The sequence below is a fragment of the Ascaphus truei genome, chromosome 9, assembly GCF_040206685.1.
Source record: "Ascaphus truei isolate aAscTru1 chromosome 9, aAscTru1.hap1, whole genome shotgun sequence".
NCBI classification, from domain to species: domain Eukaryota; kingdom Metazoa; phylum Chordata; class Amphibia; order Anura; family Ascaphidae; genus Ascaphus; species Ascaphus truei.
This window is the reverse complement of record NC_134491.1, coordinates 13,761,798-13,773,898: the sequence shown is the minus strand read 5'-3', so window position 1 is coordinate 13,773,898 and position 12,101 is coordinate 13,761,798. Positions and strand designations below refer to the sequence as shown.

Sequence of the window (12,101 nt, the reverse complement as noted above, 5' to 3'; positions counted from 1 at the left end):
CCGTGTCTCCCGCGCTTTCAACCCCCCCCCCCCCCCCCCCCGGCGCCGTTACAGTCAGCGGAGCGAGCGAGCGCCCGGGACACAGCGGGGGAGCGGCCACAACAAGCTGCCTCCCGCCTCAGTTCCACGTGGGAGCGGCCGGACGGGTGAGGGAGCTGCCGGACGGGTGAGTGAGCGGCTTTCACCCACCCCTCACCCCCCTTCAAATCACCTCCCCTCCACCCCCCCCCCCCCGGCGCCGCTACAGTCAGCGGAGCGAGCGAGCGCCCGGGACACAGTGGGGGAGCGGCCACAACAAGCTGCCTCCCGCCTCAGACCACGTGGGACCTTCCGGACGGGTGAGTGAGCGGCCTTCACCTCCCCTTCACCCCCCTTCACCTCCCCTCCACCCCCTGGCGCCGCTACAGTCAGCGGGGGAGCGACCGCCCGGGACACAGCGGGAGAGCGGCCACAACAAGCTGCCTCCTGCCTCAGACCACGTGGGACCTTCCGGACGGGTGAGTGAGCGGCCTTCACCTCCCCTTCACCCCCCCTCCACCCCCTGGCGCCGCTACAGTCAGCGGGGGAGCGAGCGCCCGGGACACAGCGGGGGGAGCGGCCACAACAAGCTGCCTCCCGCCTCAGACCACGTGGGAGCGGCCGGACGGCTGAGGGAGCGGCCGGACGGGTGAGGGAGCTGCCGGACGGGTGAGTGAGCGGCCGGACGGCTGAGGGAGCGCCCTTCACCTCCCCTCACCCCCCTTCACCTCCCCTCACCCCCCTTCACCTCACCTCCCCTCACCCACCCCTCACCTCCCCTCACCCACCCCTCACCTCCCCTCACTCCACTTCCCTTCCCTTCCACCTCCCTCCACCCCCCCTTCACCCCCCCCTTCACCTCCCCTCCACCCCCCTTCACCTCCCCTCCACCCCCTCCCCTCCACCCCCCCCCCTTCACCTCCCCTCCACCTCCCCTCCACCCCCACCTTCACCTCCCCTTCACCCCCCCTTCACCTTCCCTTCACTCCCCCCTTACAACCTCCCACCACCTCCTCACCACCTCCACCCCCCTTCCCACCTCCCCCACCCCCCTTCCCACCTCCCCCACCCCCCTTCCCAACTCCCCACCACCTCCCCCCCCTTCCCACCACCTCCCCCCCCACCCCCCCCCCCTTCCCACCACCTCCCCCCCCACCCCCCCCCCTTCCCACCACCTCCCCCCCACCTCCCCTTCCCCCCCCTCCCCTTCCCCCCCCTCCTTCCCACCACCTCCCCCCCACCCCCCCCCCCTTCCCTGAGGCGGAGTCACGGGCCAAAGGACACACAGGGACACAAACACACACAGGGACACACACACACACGTAGACACACACACACACACACGTAGACACACACACACACACAGACGTAGACACACACACACGTATACACACACACACGTATACACAAACACACACACGTAGACACAAACACACACACGTATACACAAACACACACACACGTAGACACACACACACATAGACACACACGTACACACACACGTACACACGTACACACACGCACGTAGACACACACACACGTACACGTAGACACGTACACACACACACACACACACACACATGTACACGTACACACACACACACACACATGTACACGTAGACACGTACACACACACACATGTACACATATACTCACACACATGTACACGTACACACACACATGGAGACATACACACACACACATGGAGACATACACACACACACATGGAGACATACACACACACACATGGAGACATACACACACACACACACACGTATACACTCACACACGTATACACACAGGTATACATACACATAATGTATACACACACACACACACACATGTATACACACACATGTATACACACACACACATGTATACACACACACACGTGTATACACACACACACATGTGTACACACACACATGTGTACACACACACACATGTGTACACACACACATGTGTACACACACACATGTATACACACACACACATGTGTATACACACACACATGTATACACACACACACATGTATACACACACACACACACACACACATGTGTATACACACACAAACATGTGTACGCACACACAAATGTACACACACACACACACACACACACACACTTATACACACACACACACATACAATGTATACACACAAACATGTATACACACACACAAACATGTATACACAAATGTGTATACACACACACGTATACACACACACAATGTATACACACACATGTGTATACACACACGTGTATACACACACACATGTGTATACACACACACGTGTATACACACACACGTGTATACACACACGTGTATACACACACGTGTATACACACATGTGTATACACACACATACGTGTATACACACACACGTGTATACACATACACACACACGTACACATACACACACACACATGTATACACACACACATACAATGTATACACACAAACATGTATACACACACACACCCCAGCACCACCACATCAGCACACCGGTATCCCATGCCCCCCCCAGCACACTGGCATTCTCGGCTCCCCACCATTCCCAGCCCCCATCAACACCATCAGCACCCACACATCGCCACCTTTGCACCTCCCCCATCGGCACACCCACATCCGCACCCCCACATCAGCACCAAACCCTCCCAAATCAGCACACCAATACAATCACCATCAGTACAGCCACAGCAGCGCTACCACCGCACATGGTCCGCGTGGACCACTCCCCACCCAAATGCCACACCCACACCACAAACATCCCGGGCAACGCCGGGGCTCTCAGCTAGTATATTATAATAAAGGGATATAGAAGATTATTTGAACTTTTGGAGTTCCCAAATAAAACGCACGCCTCTCTCCATTTTTAATTTATTTTAAATGTATTTTATTGTTCTCGTCGTAAAACATATAAACCCACATGTATATTTTTTAGAATGAATGAAATAAAAGTTTTTTACACTGCTTAGGGGGTTTACACTAGGGCAGCAACAACGGGATTCTTTCTTTCCCAAGTACTGGGAAGCGCTGTGTACATTAATGGCGCTATATACATAAAGACATACAATACATATTAACGTAGTTCATTAGGGTGAAGAAAAGACCCGTCTGTCTGGCTCAGCCGTTGTTAAAGGTGCACCCCCTTTTCTTTTACATGCACAGGAAGCAGGGGGTCTCTGGGTAAATACCAGCCCGGTGGCCCCCCTGGGTCCTGAGATACGTACCGGGAATTGTGCCACATGTTACTTCCTGCTATTTAAATCCCTGTGTCAATAGGAAGCGGTGACGGATGATGTTAGATCTCTACAGATCAGGTCCTTCTAGGGCAAGCAAAACCTTTTCTCCCGGGAGCTACTGAAACGCAACAGATATGGGATGCTTTCAAATAGTATGACATATACGAGCTCGGAGCTGTGAAAATTCAAGGAGGCTGGTTGTTGAATTGTCACAACTAAATTTTAATGGTTCACAAGCAGACTTATATACACAAGGCAGGGACAAAAATACAGTTGTCATCTGTTACAAATATGGGTACACATCTAAATTTACATGTATCCTTCACATAATGCCTTTTCTGTAGAGCTTAAAACATTTAACTGCTGAGCAAGAGACATATACAATGGTGACTTATAAGGCAGCCCTATCCTCTGTTTTAACAATATTTTGACAGGCATTGAACAGTTGGTCTGTAGCTATTTACGATAGCCTCCCGTGAAAATAGCAAGGCCAGCGTATTCTTTTTAACCTTATCAATTCCAGAAGACAGTTTTAACCTTACATGCCCTCCTTTTGTTCTGAAAGAACAAACCAATTGACCAATCCCATTTATTCTTCTGCAAACCACTCAGGAGAGGAAAAACTCCAAGGAAGAAACCTCCAAGAGACCATGTGCCTGCAGAAACCTATCTCTTTTAGGTATCTCGTCAGAGATGAACATATGGGTGGTTGACGAGTACCAATACTATTGGTATTTCTCGCTCTCTTTGTGGGAGGTATATACATAATGGTCGAGCTAGAAGCAGAAACATCTTTCTTTGGCAAAAAAATAGAGCTGATTACACTTTTACCCATCTAGATTAATTCATACACACAGAGTAATAAACCTGCGATTATCCTAATTCCGAAAAGAATTTAATTCCCAATACATCGAGCCAATTTTCAAGGCCAAATGTAAAATCAAACTCTTTTGTTTCCTCTCGCATTCTAGATTAAATTTCTGCTAGAGTATCCATATCATGGTGTAAACTTTTTGATTGGGTGTCAATATAAGAACGGCATTCTTTACCCACTAATTTACAAACCCCTCCTTGTGCTGCCATCAGATAACCCAATGCCATACAATTTTGCAAAACTACTGTCCTTATCTATTGCTGAACCTTAAAAATAGCGTCTTTTAGTATCGTGAAAAACAACATTTATATTGACTACTGAAAAATCCCCTTTCGCATATAAATCATACATTCCTAACAGGGTATTAGACTTCCCACTACTCTCTTAACTGAGCTATTTTTAATAATTAATGCCTTTCAATTTCGTATTCTTTGCTTAGGTATGATGAACATTATTTAAATTCTATTTCTGAGCATAAGTGGGGGTTGGTGTGGGTTAATATTTCCTAGGAGCGACTGCCCAACACATACATCTTACATACTACATTTACTCAGAATATCGGAACAGACAAAATGGCTGCCATAGGCAAAATGGTTGACTTGTGATCCTTTCCTTGTGGTTGACACACGCCCTTGGGTGACCTCCCCACCTTCCTCTTTTCCAATCTTCTCAGCCCCCTCTTCCTTTAGAGACAGTCTTTTTAAAGAACAGTTAACCATATCATAGTCCTGCCGGACCAAAAAAATAGTCCCATAGTACATAACTTGATTCCTTTCTGGCCATTGTATTGGCCCGGTTGATTTCTTTTTCTTTCTCTTCTTCTGGGGGACTGCTGACATCTTCATCACCAAAAAGAGACATAGCATCGGTGGGGGGGTTGCAACGCACTTCAGGACCAAAGTTTTGCTGTTCATAACACAGAGAGTAATGAGTAGGACAGACACACATACAAAAACATCCACTAGCTTCGCTCCCAGCAAAATAATCTAACCACCAAGTCCCAACAAATCCCAACCCTCATCTCTACCTTCAAACACTGGAACCACTTTCCCAAATAACATAACCTGGTCTAGTTGCAGGATAATAATTTATCTATCCTTCTATCACAGAGTCAATAATTTCCCTAGGGTAAACTTGTATTTCTACTCCCTTCATAACCAATTTCTTATATATATATAGTTCTACAAATATCTTATAGCATCTTGTCTTTTTCCAAGGGGTTAAATATAACTCTCGTGTTCCTGGGGTGCAATTTATTCGGTATGTATAGTACATTGGGATATATTGCACTAAGATGTGGGCTTTGTTTACCAGGATTCCATTATATAACAAAATATTCTTGTTACTACCTTATCGTCTTCATGTGGACACCACTTACAGTATATAAACCTAATAGAATAAACATTGTAATTAAAATAATAAAACCTGTAAAAAGAAAGGTTATTAAAAAGTTCAAAGTTCATATGTTGAGGTCCGATTTTTCTTCCTATGAACTTTTCTCCTTTTTTTGGTTAGTGCCGGGTTTTCTTATGAACCAAAACACCAACTGAGAACGGCTGTGTCTTTAGGCCATCCCTCCTTTGTTGAGGTTTAATTTTGAAGCGACTGTGGGTGCACTTGTGTAACATGGATCCAGGAAAAATACTCTGACTGGGTAGAATCTGGAATGGGCCTCTCCACTTTAGATGAAAAGCGCTTTTGCGTCACCTTTATCTTGATCTAATTGGAAGGACTGCACCTGGACATGAGACACTCAGACAATTGCATTAGTTTCACACAATAGATGCTGATTAATATCGTCTGTTTTAGAACATAATCATACAACATTAAATCTACAAGGTACCTAGGGTGACCATTGGTCTTCCCATGAGAGAAAATTATATCTGATTTTCACATTAGGCTAGGCCAAATACACCTTTATATTTAAGGGATCAATCACAAGGCTAAACAGGCAGAAAAATAAACGGTGGTTCATTCGGATAAGACCTTGAAAACACAAACACAAGAAACAGAGAATATACTTTGGGGAACCTTATACTTATTAGGAAAATAACTTGGGGAGATTTGGACTCGAAATCCAGGAGTCTGGGGGCACAGGGAGGCCCTGGTGTAATTCACACTGCGTTCCGTCAAATCATGCCTGCTTGCTGGGGAAAATTAAGTGACTACCAGCACTTTGGCCCCACAACTCCTGCAACCAAAATAATTATATTTCCACCCAAATATCCTCCTAAAACTGACACACAAGAAATTTCACAGTTCCGCTAAGGGAATATGATATAGAAAATAACAGGGTCAGTTCACTTTTCAGGCACTCCATATCTGAGCTGGGGCATTGGAATGCTTCTTCACATGTCATTCATCAACCTGGGTTTAAATCACAGGACAAACACAATGCATTGCAGGTTTAGAACTCATAAAACAAACATGTAGACACAAGAGCTTGCACTCCACTATTTGCACCTATCATGTGGGGTTCTAAAACCTTCTCTTCTCTAAGATACCAGCTGAGAATACTTTGCTTGGCAGACAAGACACGCCAAAATATCACCTCCCTTTCCCCTCATGTGCCAGGAGACTCTGTTCTCATAAGCATATTCTGTGCAGCTATTTCTCATAAGGGGCCACCCATACAAGGCAATCCACTTATAAGTTTGCACAGACAGCTGCAGGCCCATGAGGCAAAGGGAATACACAGAGAATGCATTAACTAGCCCACTGGGCTTACACAATTAACCCTACATACACAGTTTCTAGTTTATACCCATATGGGGTATAAAAAGGAAAAATTACAGGCAACCTAGTAAGGTACAATATTATGTAACCATGCTGTAAAATGGCTACAGTCATCTCTCCTGCTGACAGTAAGGCCTGGTAAGTTATGGGCATGCCAGCAGTAATTATGGAGGTTTGCCCTCACACCCTGGTGAGGTGCCCTATGTAAGGATGGGAGTGATTGCACCGAGGGGTGCACCACAGAGGAGTTCCTCACCAGGACCATCCACAAGCGGACGCTGGGATCCTGATGAGATGGAAGTGCTGCACTGGATATAGGTACAACTCAAGTACAGTACCTCAGCTGCCTGTCTGGGTTGGCAATCCCCACACACCATCATGCGGGAGACTCAGGAGTCCTGTTGCCAACAGGTGCACCCCCAGACACTACACTAATGGGGGCTGCTTAGACCACAGGGGCCAATATGAGATTGGGTGGGTCAGGCCAGAAAATCCGTTACAATTATACCCAAGAGCCAAAAGCTGACACTCTCAGCCCTTGCCATATGGTTTCAGGGGCAGCCAGCAATAATAACAGCAATAACACCCTCCTTTTGTTCACTTGTATTACATGTGAACAATATCACATAAAGGATAACAGCATTTAAAGCATAACCTTAATGGAATTGCTTGATGTATAGCAAGACTAACCTAAAACCTTTTGGGTATAAAATTTTCATTAAAAAATCTCAAAAGAACCCTAATGAATATAAATATAATCTGCTATAGTCTTCTGACAGAAACTTTTAGAACACAAAATAGCATCTAATTTGCTGAAAGAACAACCTGTAGCATAAAAACTTATAGACACAGATTTAAAGGTGTTGACACATTTGAGAGAAAAAGATGGTTAAAAATGATAAAATATTAAATATTTGATCAACTTTGCAGAAAAATAATTCCATAGAGAACCCTCTAGTATATGAGACAGAGTGGCTCAGTGAGTAACGACACTGACTGGCACTGAGAGCTTGAAGCAGGGGAGCCTGGTTCAACTCCCAGTGTCGGCTCCCCGAGACTCCGGGCAAGTCACTTTATCTCCCTGTGCCTCAGGCACCAAAAACGTAGACTGTAAGCTCCACAGGGCAGGGACCCGTGCCTGCAAAAATGTCTCTGCAAAGCGCCGCGCACAACCAGCAGCACTATAGAAGAAAATGCTATTATTATTATTATAAGTATACTGGCAGACCTGGTCAGGGGCCGTTTTCCTTGTACGTTGCTTTACTGCTATTTCGGGATCTGCACACTTATACATGGCTCAGCACTAGAGTTTCTGTGCTGATTACATTGGACTAGTGGTTACTTTATCCACCTGTTCCCACTGCAAGACACTAGTTTAGTGATTCTATGCAGTTCATCAGTGATCCAGAACATTACATTGTGTTCATACTATAGGGTCTGAGCGTTTAATATTTGTTTTAATCCCCATTTTAATCCCCATTTTACACGGATATTAAAGATTTAAGTTTTAACCACTTCGTTACCCACCCACCAGGTGTTTAGAGTGCTCATTTTGGGTTACTGTCCTCTGTTTATTTGAACTCTATATTAATCAATTTACACCTTTTTCCATTTCAAGCCATATAACAAGCTCAAATAACTCTCTGGGCTTCCTGCCAAAACCTTGTAACAGAAAAAATGGTTAATTACTGGTTACTGCAATACAATTTGGGACAGCTTGTAATATGCAGCTCTTCACACAGCCCGACAATGTTTCTGGTATTCAAAAATTAAAACTGGATCTTTGTTAAACAGAAAATTGTAGGCTTTAACATATACTTTTAGATAGTTTAGTTACTGGTTATACACAAAAAGAGCACAGAGCGCAGATACAAAACAAACAGAATTTTACGCTTCTTTCACACATTCAACCAGTTTTTACAAAAAAATAACAGACACATATTTTCTTACCTATTTTAATAAATAGGAAAACAAAATAGTTTGATTCTGCAGAATAAATTAATAAAGATATCCTTTTTTTTTTTTTTTTTTCATATCATAATTAACTTCTTTTCTTTTTATTTTTTTTTAACTAATTTTTAAAATGCTGAGCTTCTAGTTAGCTTTGTGTCTAGAATATATTTCCCCTGTTATTCTATATAAGATATTCACCTGATTTTATCTGTGGAGATTTAGAGGAAAAGAATTATAATTCTGGTTAAGGAAATAAATCGCCTGGCCAGTACGATAAATATCCTTATTATTCCAGTGACTGGACTGTTTACAAAAATAATTCATCCTTTCTTTATTCTTTTTTCTCCACAGATACCCAAAACTTTCCTCTGCCCAGTGTAAATTAGTTTATATTATTGTGGTGGTGTACACCTTTTAGAAATTAAATTTCAACATGAGCAATTAATTATATTCTTATTTTAGAATCATTTGCAAGTCCTGAATAGTCATTTTGTATACATACAATATACCGGTATTCTTATTATTCAATGCAAATAACACTTTGACATAGATAGAATTCACCCAGATTCTTACAAGCACACATACAGGGATTACTCAATCAATCAACCTTTTTTTTTTTTACCATATCCATACTTAAAAATAAAACATTCTGAGGGAAAAAGAAACCTATACCTGTTATACTCTTGTTTTCCACTTTTCAATTCAGACAGGAAAATATTATTAATTTAAACTTAATATATACTCATACTCAGTTAATGTTGCACAAATAATTTGAGTTTGCATGTTCGTTTTTCCTAAGAGGCATGCTGCGATTCACGATTTTTTTAGTACATTCCTATGCCTGTGTAAAAATAGCTGCAGGAAAAAAGGTGGGGGCTACTTGCAGCTGCTTATTACAATACATACAGGCGAGATAGAGAGACAGCTGATTTTGCCACGGACAGTGAGGGAGAGGGCTGACAGGTTAGTGTAAGTTCATTAGATGACAAAATGTTAGTGCCCATAATGAGTTTATACAGGAAAGAAATCTTAACACTTTATGCGCACGTATTAATAAACAATTATTAACTTAACTTTAAACAATACCTTAACTTAACATTAAACAATCCTTATGTTAACTTAACTTTAAACAATCTTAACTTAACTTAAATTGCCATGCTATTTGAAATCATATACTGTCCGTTTTACTTATCAGGGACTTACTGTACACTTGATTAAACAATAGGGACTCACCCTTTGTTACATTGATCACAGACTTACCCTCGATAAAACCAAAGGGACTCTCACCCTTTGTTACATAAATCGGGGACTTACCCTTGATTAAAGGGACTTACCCACGATTAAACAATAAGGACGCTCACCTTATGTTCTTTTGCCCTTATAAATTTAGGTTGTTTAGTTTCGCAGAGGAAAAGGTGAGAAACAAATAAAAAGAATCTTTACTCACCCTTTTTCCTGTGCGAAATTCCACTTCTGTCACCAAAACTGTTAGATCTCTATAGATCAGGTCCTTCTAGGGCAAGCAAAACCTTTTCTCCCGGGAGCTACTGAAACGCAACAGATATGGGATGCTTTCAAATAGTATGACATATACGAGCTCGGAGCTGTGAAAATTCAAGGAGGCTGGTTGTTGAATTGTCACAACTAAATTTTAATGGTTCACAAGCAGACTTATATACACAAGGCAGGGACAAAAATACAGTTGTCATCTGTTACAAATATGGGTACACATCTAAATTTACATGTATCCTTCACATAATGCCTTTTCTGTAGAGCTTAAAACATTTAACTGCTGAGCAAGAGACATATACAATGGTGACTTATAAGGCAGCCCTATCCTCTGTTTTAACAATATTTTGACAGGCATTGAACAGTTGGTCTGTAGCTATTTACGATAGCCTCCCGTGAAAATAGCAAGGCCAGCGTATTCTTTTTAACCTTATCAATTCCAGAAGACAGTTTTAACCTTACAGATGATGTTGTGACTTCTTTTGGTATATTTATACACACATTAACATTTAAATGTTCGGTTTTATTTCTTCAGAATACTGTTGCAGGTGATCACATGGGTTACCATGGACAAGATGGGTGAAACGCGTCGGGTGGCCATATTGGAAGCAAAGCCTCGATCCCAAACCTCCGCGGTGACGTTGCAGAACCACAACGCCGCGACACCGGAGTACAACCTTGGGCGGAGATGTGGAAGCGGCGGGCCAGGAGGCGGAGGACTTGAGCACACTTGTATGCAGACGGAAAGAAGCGCGTTTGGAAGTGCGTATTTGTTTTAATCTTACTCTTTTCATTAAACTTTATTACACTATTTTGGGGCGTTCTGTTTCGCGTTTGTCCTTACAGATACATACAAAATGTTGTGTGCTAAGAGGACCTCATTCACCGAGCAGCTCTGCACCCCCAAACACAAGCAGGAATAACATACGTACTAACCAACCTCTCCAAGTATACTAACTCTTATTACCCACCTGATCACTATTATTAGTTGTATATATTTTCATCTTTATAATATATCTTTCTCTTACTAATACTTATAGAGAGGCACTAATCCTATATACACTTAGAAGGGTGTTGGTTTGCTATTGCTATATATATATATATATATTTATATTATAATATAGTAATATATAATAAAATATTATTATATAGTAATATACCTCTATATTAATACTCAGAGCAGAGTATTCTGGAAGCTCCGGCACAGAAGGGGAAGTTATTTTTGCAGCTGGCAAACAAAACAAAAAGTTGAATTGGAAACAGACATTGGATATCGGAACCAAATGTCCCATTCATCTTCATTCAGGCAGCTGAAGCTAATGAGAGCGGATCCTGCTGAGCTCTTCTGTGGGGTAAAGCAGGCGTGCTCAACCCCTCCCACCCCCCAACAGGTCAGGTTTTAAGGATATCCCAGCTTCAGCAGAGGTGGCTCAATCAGTGGCTCAGTCTTGGATTGAGCCACTGATTCAGCTACCTGTGCTGAAGCAGGGATATATTGAGCTGCCTGTGCTGAAGCAGGGATTGATTGAGCCACCAGTGCTGAAGCAGGGGTATCCTTAATCTGACCGGTTGGTGGCCCTTCAGGACTAGAGTTGGCCTCCCCATGACTATTGAGTGATTGACTGAGCCACTGATTGTGCCACCTGTGCTGAAGCAGGGATATCCTGAAAACCTGACCCTTGAGGGCTGGGGTTGGCCTCCCCTCTGCTGCATGTTAATCTCTGCCCTGGTTTCCTGCAGTTGCTGAAAGCTGAGCCAGTCTG

At 43.6% G+C, this 12,101-nt stretch overlaps 1 long non-coding RNA gene across 1 annotated transcript in view; it reads left to right on the top strand.

Annotated features, from left to right (window-relative positions):
* LOC142502440 (uncharacterized) overlaps positions 1-12,101 on the top strand; it is a 49,001-nt gene that overhangs the window by 23,146 nt on the left and 13,754 nt on the right. The window contains exon 2 of the long non-coding RNA XR_012803760.1: positions 10,874-11,100. This is a non-coding gene — a long non-coding RNA (uncharacterized LOC142502440). The remainder of the gene's footprint in view (positions 1-10,873; positions 11,101-12,101) is intronic.